This window comes from Zea mays, chromosome 6 (genome assembly GCF_902167145.1).
Source record: "Zea mays cultivar B73 chromosome 6, Zm-B73-REFERENCE-NAM-5.0, whole genome shotgun sequence".
NCBI classification, from domain to species: Eukaryota; Viridiplantae; Streptophyta; class Magnoliopsida; order Poales; family Poaceae; genus Zea; species Zea mays.
Genome location: NC_050101.1, coordinates 144,905,209 through 144,914,391, shown reverse-complemented (window position 1 = coordinate 144,914,391; position 9,183 = coordinate 144,905,209). Strand labels below are relative to the sequence as shown.

Sequence of the window (9,183 nt, the reverse complement as noted above, 5' to 3'; positions counted from 1 at the left end):
TTAAAATAGATAGAGAAGAGAATTCTATGTAGATAGAGAAAGATGAACATTCTTTATATTTAGATAATACTTTAAACGACGTTGTTAGAGGAGATAGAGTAGAAAATCTCTCCTAAATTTAAAAGAGAGGAGTCTTTACATGATCTTATGGAAGCTGGCCTAAAAGATCAAAAGCTATTTTTATTCCGGTTAAAACCATGCTTTCTCTGCTTTCACTTTATGGACATAAAAAATTCAACCAAATCATCCACTTACTACTTGTTATAAAGATACCGGTTCTTTATTTCTCCATTCCCCTTATATGGACTAGTTTGGAAACCAAAATTTTTTTAGGATCTCCTTCATTTCTTAGGATAAGCAATCCGAGAGAGTGATATTTGAATAAGATATTTAAGGGTTATTTGGAAGTAAGGATATCGAAGGAGGATTTGATGTACTAAAATCTACTTTCTATTCAATATTGATGTTCTTGCTTTTAAACAAGCAGTTATATGTGGGAGATTTTTTCCTCCCTGGTTTAACCCTCTTCCCCTAAACTAGTCCTAGTAGGTGTGCGGCTGTCACGTGGACGGGCGCAGACAGGGTGTCCCAGGCGGTAGACGAGCACCATTTTCGTTTGGCTTTATCTATACCGGCTTCTACTACTTTATATTATTTTATCTTTATAAATTGTAGTTGCAGCAGTCCAAATAGCTGGCTTTAATCCAAATCGAACAATATCACGAGCGGGCGAGCTTTAGCATAGGTTCCGGCGGCATTCTTGTGCGGGAGTGAACCAGACATTTGTATTGCTCGGGACACCACTGTAGAAGCCGTTGTATATCACAGTCATGCTATATTAATTTTCAGGTAGAGTCTGCTTCAGCAGCAAATAAGCATATACACATGTTTCATGTGCATTTCTGATCATAAGCAAGAGAGCCAATTTGGCTCACCTAAGGCAGCAAGAAAAATCTTAACAGCACAGAAATCAAGATCGGGTAGCAAGACATCCAAACACGCTGCTCTTTCTAGTTCCTGGCTCAGCAGAGCTGTAAAATAATCCAGCAATTTTGTCAATCCTTGCAACCTGTATCAGGAATAACAGGAGTACTATAAGCTAGCTATAATGGAAAATATGCAGAGAAGTACATCTAATCTGTTCACATTGCTTGCAAAAACATGGTGGATAACAACCGGGGTTTCAGTGGGATTTGTTGCATTGTAAGACAAATCAGCAATTTGTTTGGTTTAACGCTGAGAGTTAGCAGTGTAATCAGTTAACGCTCAGAGTTGGTGGTATCAAACTTGTATAGTCCATGGGTCTGTTTGGTTCAGTTTTTTTGACCAGCTTTTCCGAGAATCTAGTTGTGGAGAGAATCTGACTGTGTAGAGAAACTGAATATCATTAGGATTACGTGCGGGGGAAGATAAAGTTGTCTATGAAGCTCAGAATCTATAAAGTGACGGATTACTACTATTGCGACGACTCAACCGATTATATGTTTATGTTGATTTTAAATGGTTTTTACCCAAACGAATTTTATAGAAGCTGGCTGAAAAGCTGAGTGTTTGGCAGTCCGCAGCAGCTTTGGTGGCCAGAAGCTACGAAAAGCCGAAACAAACAGGGGTCATATCTGTTCCCTCCGCTACCAGTAAAGTGCTCAACCAAACCTGAATAATGTACAACACTGTGAATCAATAACGAAGCAAAAATGATAACAACCAACACCTTAGGTTATCTCAAACAACTTACTGAGGCTATCTCCAACATCTTACCCATTCTTATCTCCATATTCAAAGTTTCTCTTTGATTGGGCTTTTCAAGATATCAACCTTATGACACTTAACATAACTACGAATGAATATGATAAAATTGCAATTATATCTCTACTACTAATTAAGACTATAATATAGGCGTTCACGGTGCACGGTTCTGCCCCCTCCCCCACACCTCCGACATCCTCCCCCTCTGCTCCGCTCCCCATCGCGCCTTCCTCACCCTCCCAGCTGCGATCCCCGTCACCCGCAATCCCCGGAGGGGACGCGCCAGCGCCGGAGCTGCCGGGGGCGGAGCTGGCGGCCATCTTTCGGGTGATGGCTGACCTCCTCGGCGACCCGGCGTGGTCGTAGCTCCACCCGTGGCCCTACACCGACACGCCGTGGCCAGGCCTGCAGTGCGAGCTTGCAACCGACGACGCGCGCGTGCTCCGCGCCACCCGCCTCCACCTGGGCCCCGACTTCGCCACCCCGCGCTGCAGGCCCGGGGTCAGGCTCGACCCCGCCTCGCTGCAGGCTCGAGGCCGGACGCTCTCCATCTTCGATTGCTTCGGCACCGCATAATCTATGAGCTCTCTCCACCTTCATCATCGAGACTTTTCTCAAACTTCTCCGGTGTACACTTGGGAGACTTGAGTGATCCTGAAACTATAAGAGCTCATATTTGTGTATGTTCTATAAAGGATAGATAAAATATTGTGAATATAGAAACGTAGTGACACAGGGGCAACTAACTATTTTATTAAACCATGGTTCGTTCTTGTTCACCCGTCTTATACATTATTCTATTTATTTCTTATCTTAGTTGCATGTTTACTAAAAAAATGAAGAATCGATCTAGCAAAGAACTAACCATGGTTTTTTTCCTTCTGTTTGCCCTCGTGCAGTTGGACTACCTTCAGCATGCTCAATCTCGCCAAGGAGGCTAGCAGGCGGCAACATCCTGGTTTCTTCTTGTTCACCCGTTTCATACATCACTATTTTTATTTCTTATCTCAGTTGTATGATTACAAAAAAAAGAAGAATCGATTCAACAGTGAACTTGTTCTTTTTTCCTACTTTTCGCGCTCGTGCAGTTCGACTACCTCATCCTGCCGATGGGGATGGACAAATGCAGCGTGAATGGACAAGTGTAGCGCGAACAACGTGGACAACGACAATGTACACAAGGCGGACATGGTGATGAACGGTTGCCCATCAGTGTGTACGCATCGGAGATGTTTGGGTGTGCGGTGGCCATGTCCACAGACGGTTCATGAGATAATATGAACATGTATGGTGTTTAGTTGCTTCTTCTACTTTGTTCTAATTGATGAATAAAAAATAAATAGGCCTTTCCTCCTTTTCCTCTTGTTGGGATCGATATATATGATAAATGTTCGTGGGTAAAATTAAGAACGTGGGTACACAAGAAAATGATAAATGTTCGTGGGTAAAATTAAGAACGTGGGTACACACGTTCTTACTTGAGTTAAGTTCATGGGTTACGTTAAAAACGTGGGTACCCACGTTCTTAAGTTAAGTTCGTGGGTCCTGGATAAAACCGTCGAACTTAACGAGTTAGGAACGTGGGTACCCACGTTCTTAAGTTAAGTTCGTCGGGCGTTTGACACCGTCGAACTTAATTACGAAAACCTAAATAAAAAATCCCACACGCTCTCTCTCTCACGCCTATCTCTTCCCGTCCACGCGCTCCTCACTGTCACCCGCGCCAGGCCGCGCCGCCGCCTTGCCACCGCCGGCAGCCCGTGCTGCCGCCGCGCCACCGTGATGGAGCCGCGCCACCGCGAGCGGGACGCGCCGCCACCGCGCCCCCAAGAGCTGTCCGCGTCGCTGCCGCTCCCCCAAGAGCTGTCCGCGCCGCCGCCAAGCCCTAGCGAGCGGTCCGGGCGCCGTCTCGCCGCCGCGCCCCAGCGAGCGGGCCGCACAGCCGCCGCGCCACCGCGCCGTCGGCCCGGCTAGCAACCCCCAGCCGCTCGGCCTCACCTGTCCTGCCGGCGTGTCCTGCCGGCGCGCAGCGTCAGCGCACTGCAGGCTCTGCAGCAGCTCCAGCTCTGGCGCTCGGCTGCGGGCTGCTCCGCTGTTGCCTGCTCGCTTGCTGATGCTGGCTGCTCCCGCCTGGCCGCCTCCCTGCTGCTTGCTCTCGTGCTTCACTACTCAGTGCTCGCTCTCCAGCCTCCAGCTCAAGTGCTCGGCGGTGAGTATTTAAATTATTGAATATAGTCCAGTTCATTAGTTCACTGCGCAGCACAATTCCAAATCCAATTTATTTGATTATGCGTGTGAATAGAAACAAATCAACGTGTCTAATCAATTAGATTTTTAATGTGCACATTTTCTAATTTCTAAAAAGCAATATTGGATAGAAACAAGCCACGTTAAGGTTATGTATGGCAAGCTGAAAGAGATTTTAATCACTAGCTTATCAATGCATAATTTTCTTCTGGATTTATTTGCATATCTGATATTATATGGTTACCATATGGTAATAATTGCAGGACAAACTAAGAAAAGCACTTGCTGAACCTGTGGAGTCTCTATTTGATGATGCAGACCAAACAACCTAGCAATCAATAAGAAACATTTACAAATGTGAGACAAAGGCCATCCTACCAGAGTTTCTGAATAACCTTTGTCAGTTTGAAATGGAATACGCTCCAGCAGAAGAAATGGTATCCAAATTAAAGGATTATGCCCGGAGTGTTGTGGAAAGTAAAGCTAAAGAGGAATCTAGCAAAGTATTGATCCATATGAAGGAGAGGTTGATAAAATTCTTTCTTTATTTATTTTTTTTGGGGGAGGGGGGATTCTGACACTGTTTCCTCTGTTGCCAGGTTCACAACAGTGTTTAGCCATGACAAGGATTCAATTTCAAGGGTCTGGACAGGAAAGGAAGATGTTCGTGCAATAGCAAAGGAAGCTCGATCTGCGGTACAAGAACCACACACTTCCAACAATCCTCAGTCTTATGATTTCTGTTTGTAAAATACACTTATGCTTATGTTGCAGGCTCTCAAACTTCTGTCTGTAATGGCGGCCATTCGCTGGGATGACGAGCCAGATAGGATTGAAAGCATCCTCACTTCAACACTTCTGGAAGGCTCTGTTGTATCAAAGATTGCAAGTGCTGCTTCTGCTGATCCACTTGCTTCTACCACTTGGGAAGAGGTAACTTTGTGTTGGTCTGTTCTTGCACAAGCAAACAATGGAAGAGTAGGTGTGCATGTAACACCACTTTATGGAACTCAAAACAGATTCCTCCAAAGCATACAATGATTACCCCGTCTCAGTGCAAGTCACTGTGGAAACAATTTAAAGCAGAAACTGAGTTCACGATTACAAGCAGTATCCACACAGGTGTGCATTTCATACAACATAGCTTTGATTTCTGATATCAGTCAGCGTGGTGCGACTTTTTTCCCTTAAGGGCTACTTTGGGAACCTTCGGGATTAGAGGGGATTGAGGTGTAAATAAACTAATTTTCTCTCCAATCCCCTTCAATCCCGAAAGGGATTTGAGTTTCCAAACTAGCCCTAAGGGTGAAAGCTGTACCTACATCTCTTTTTCAAAAATTTTTACTTCACCTTTTGTTTTTTCACCCCAGCAAGCTCACAGGCGCGATAATAGTAAACTGCCTCCTCCTTGGGCAATCGTGGCCATTGCTATTCTTGGTTTCAATGAGATCATGGTGCTTATTAGGTACTTCCGTACTTGGTAGCACTATGCTATGTAGTTCTTTACGTTCAGCTTAACAATTGCATGGCACTGATGTTCTTACTGTCCGCAGGAATCCCATTTATCTGTTCTTGCTATTTGTGGGCTACTTGATGGTCAAAGCTTTGGCGATGCAGCTAGATGTCAGCAGAGAATTCCAGAATGGAGTGGTATGATCTGGACACTTGATATAACGTTCCGTCGTCGCTTCATTCTTATTGTAACAAGAACGTCATATCGGTTCATGAGTTGCCTCAGCTCTATCCACTTTGAATTAGGCTCATAACAAGTTAAACTGATCGTGTGCACGCAGGTTCCTGGGATAATCTCTGTGTCGGTGAAGCTCCTACCAACGATACAGAACCTGCTTTCTAAGTTAAGTTATTTTGTTTAAACCTCACGAGACATTTAACCATTTGCATAATTAAACCTCACAAATGCATTGTTTATTGAAAAATGCATGTTACCATTTGAATGCACTAGATGCTAGTTGGGTGCATGATAGATTCATTGGTTCTGCCCTCTCTTTAGAAAGCCATTTGATATTATGTTAGTTTTTTCCCTCCTGTTGGAAACTGCATGTTGGCCCCACATGATAGATGTGGTACCATCCCAGTATGCTGCTTGACAAGTCCCTAGTTTTTAACAGAATCAAGTTCAGTCTCTAAGTTTCATGGTCACCTCTCTTTTTCAGACCACATAACCAACTCTAGAGGCCCTTTCACATGTGTTGTATTTATAGCTTCTGGTTAAGGAGCAAAAGGGGGGGGATTGCATCATGCATTCTTCCTTTGTTCTATTCACCTCTTGCTATTACTGGTTGTTCAGACAGTGGGGTCTTGGGGTCGACCTTACATTGTGTTTGCCCAGGCCATCCTATTTGTTTTCAATACCCAACATAGAAATGGGAAGTTTGGTCTTAAAGACAGCTTTTTTGGACACTCAAATAACTGACCATATTTACTTAGCAGTCAACACCTTCTAGCTTAGTTTTTTCCCTTGAACATGTAAAACTGTATGTCATTGCATTAAGAGAAAGTAAGGCCAAAATAGCAAAAATACAACGACCTTACATTCTTACACTATCACGACAACCAGAACAAACACCTTACATTACCATGCATGACCAGAACAACCTTACGTGACCTTACAACCAAAACAACAACCTTATGTGACCAAAACAACCACTAAAAGATGACTTAAACAGCCTTAAGCAACCAACTTGATGCAAGGCAACAGATGACAACGGCCAACCACAAACCGTAAGGGATTTAGATCCCAATGGGTTTTGAGGAAAATATTTTTACATTAAGCAAAACTCTGAACAGAAGTTATGTGCTCTACAACTTCCTATTTCTTCAGTTTGGCTATTGTACTTAACAACAGTGTGTTGTATGCTATTCTAGTGGTGTTTGTAGATCTTTTTCTTTTATATAAACATGACAGCTATCCCTTTAAAATTTTCTATATTTATTTCATTATTTTTTTAATCTCAGTATGCACCAACATTTTTGGGATTTTCTGTAGATATCAATATATGATTTACGCATGTCTTCTCCTCTGAGAGTTAAGGATCACATGTAAGTCTCTATTTTCTCTTGTGAAGGGTTTTCACTTGTTAATCTTTATCAAAAGTTAGTTCCAGCCAATCAACCATTTCTACATAAATCTTCTAAAGGAATTCTCTTATTGGATGGGTTTTTCTTACTCTACTTCCTTCTGCAAACAGGGCCTTACCTTTTCTTGGTTCTCCATCCTAATATCATGCCATTTAACACACATTCTGTTTGTTTTGTTAAAAAACAGATACAACTGCTGCAATTAGTTTTTGAATCTGTATGTTTTTTAATGTGTCTTGGAAGAATAAGTTGTAAACAGCGGGTCCAAATCTCTATTACTTTTGAAATGCAATCAATAGTTGAATGCTTATTGAGTTACATATTGTACCTTTCACTGGGCATGTAATTGCTGTTATCTGTTTCAGGTATGGTAGCCCAATATTAAATATCAAATGGCACCAGACACTTAATTCTACCGAACCTAAACTGATCACTGCTGATAAGCACATAGTGAGAATCTGGGATCCTAATACAGTGAGTTTCTTCCTTTCCATCTTGTTCAAATGTTTTCTTCATTAGTATTCATGGTGTAATTTTACATATATATTGGGTTTGATGTGGATTTAAAGCAAACTCTAATTTAAGACATTACTGATATTTTATGATCCATTGGGTGTTGGTTTGCTTGGCTTCTTGAAGTAAAACATGGCCGTGGTTATACCTTAAAAGGCTTTAAGCTAGTTTCTATTATGGTGCAATCTAAAATTCTAAACGTATCTTGAACTCTTCCTGTAAGGCTGTAACATTTGAATCCGTACTGGTAATGCATGCGATAGCCTCTATCTGAAGCAAATTAGGGAAGTTACTACTTACTAGAATAGAACCCAAATTTTGTATATTAGGTTGTGCTGACAGCTTTATTCCTTATTTACCCTTGTTTGACTTTGGGTTTATTTGGGAAGCATGTATTTGCATAGCACTTGAAACCCAGCTACCTTTAAACATATCTGCAAATTCTTAGGGAATATGTGAGTTATCAGTTTTACCAAATTATCTGTGGTTCCAGGCTACATTTATGTCTATGAGGAATATGTTTCTCACGACACTAATATCTATTTAGTACTTGCATTCTTTTTGTTGCTTGTTGATGATACTAATACTGTCTGATATAACTAGTTGCTTTTTCTCTCTTTGGTAAGAATCTGCAATTAAATTTGACATCCATTGGTTATATATTTTTTCCTTGTTCAGTTACCACACATGCTGCCATCTGAAAATGCATTTTCAGCTGCTGTATCTGCTCTGGAGTGAATGAAGGACATCGTCTTTGGAAGTCAGACATCACCTAGAGCTAGGGTGTCCATTCTTGACATGTTTCTCTTAGTGATAGGTGGATACTGTCTAGCTAGGAACAGAGTCTCGAGGGATTGATGGACGCATGCATCTTCAATTCCTGTGTGTTGTATTACTACTGGTACAATCTCCAATTCTTGTGAACTTATGTATTTGGACTATCAATTTGTGATATGAACATATATCAATGTGTTTGAAATCTGTATTGTATGTGATATTCTGTGTTGTATATGATATTATGTGTGTCTAATTTTTCATTTCTGTATTTTTTATTTTTTTTTCTGGAAAAGGGTTAAAAACGTGGGTACCCACGTTCTTAATGTTAAGAACGTGGGTACCGTCGAACTTATTGTGCAGTCCTCGCAGACCCACGCAGGACACATAAGTTCGACGGCCACGTGGCCCCGTCGAACTTAACCGTAAGAACGTGGGTGCCGTCGAACTTATGGGAAAAAATTCGACGGCCCCCGTCGAACTTAAAAACCCACGTTCTTAACCTTAAGTTCGACGGTACCCACGTTCTTAATGTTAAGTTCGACGGTACCCACGTTCTTAACCTTAAGAACGTGGGGCCGTCGAACTTATTTCTTTAAGTTCGTCCAAAAATCGCCGTCGGCTATATTCGTCGGTAAACCCACGTTCTTATGGTAAGTTCGACGGCCTATTACATTAAGTTCGACGGTTTTTCACCCACGTTCTTTAACCAGTTTCTTGTAGAGAGCACATCTCATGAAGTGATCCAAAATTAATTACTACTAATGCCTTTATCAGTGGTGTTCGTGTACCGTCGCAACGCAC

General features: G+C 42.2%; 2 long non-coding RNA genes across 2 annotated transcripts; both read left to right on the top strand.

The window, feature by feature from the left end:
- Positions 1-3,856: 3,856 nt before the first annotated feature.
- Positions 3,857-7,018, top strand: LOC103630157 (uncharacterized). Its single transcript, XR_554885.4, has 8 exons — positions 3,857-3,955; positions 4,257-4,519; positions 4,593-4,689; positions 4,768-4,926; positions 5,013-5,115; positions 5,364-5,458; positions 5,547-5,643; positions 5,787-7,018. It is a non-coding gene; the product is annotated as an uncharacterized lncRNA (long non-coding RNA).
- Positions 7,019-7,479: 461 nt separating this feature from the next.
- On the top strand, positions 7,480-8,595 carry LOC103630155 (uncharacterized). Its single transcript, XR_554884.2, has 2 exons — positions 7,480-7,566; positions 8,321-8,595. It is a non-coding gene; the product is annotated as an uncharacterized lncRNA (long non-coding RNA).
- Positions 8,596-9,183: the final 588 nt, after the last annotated feature.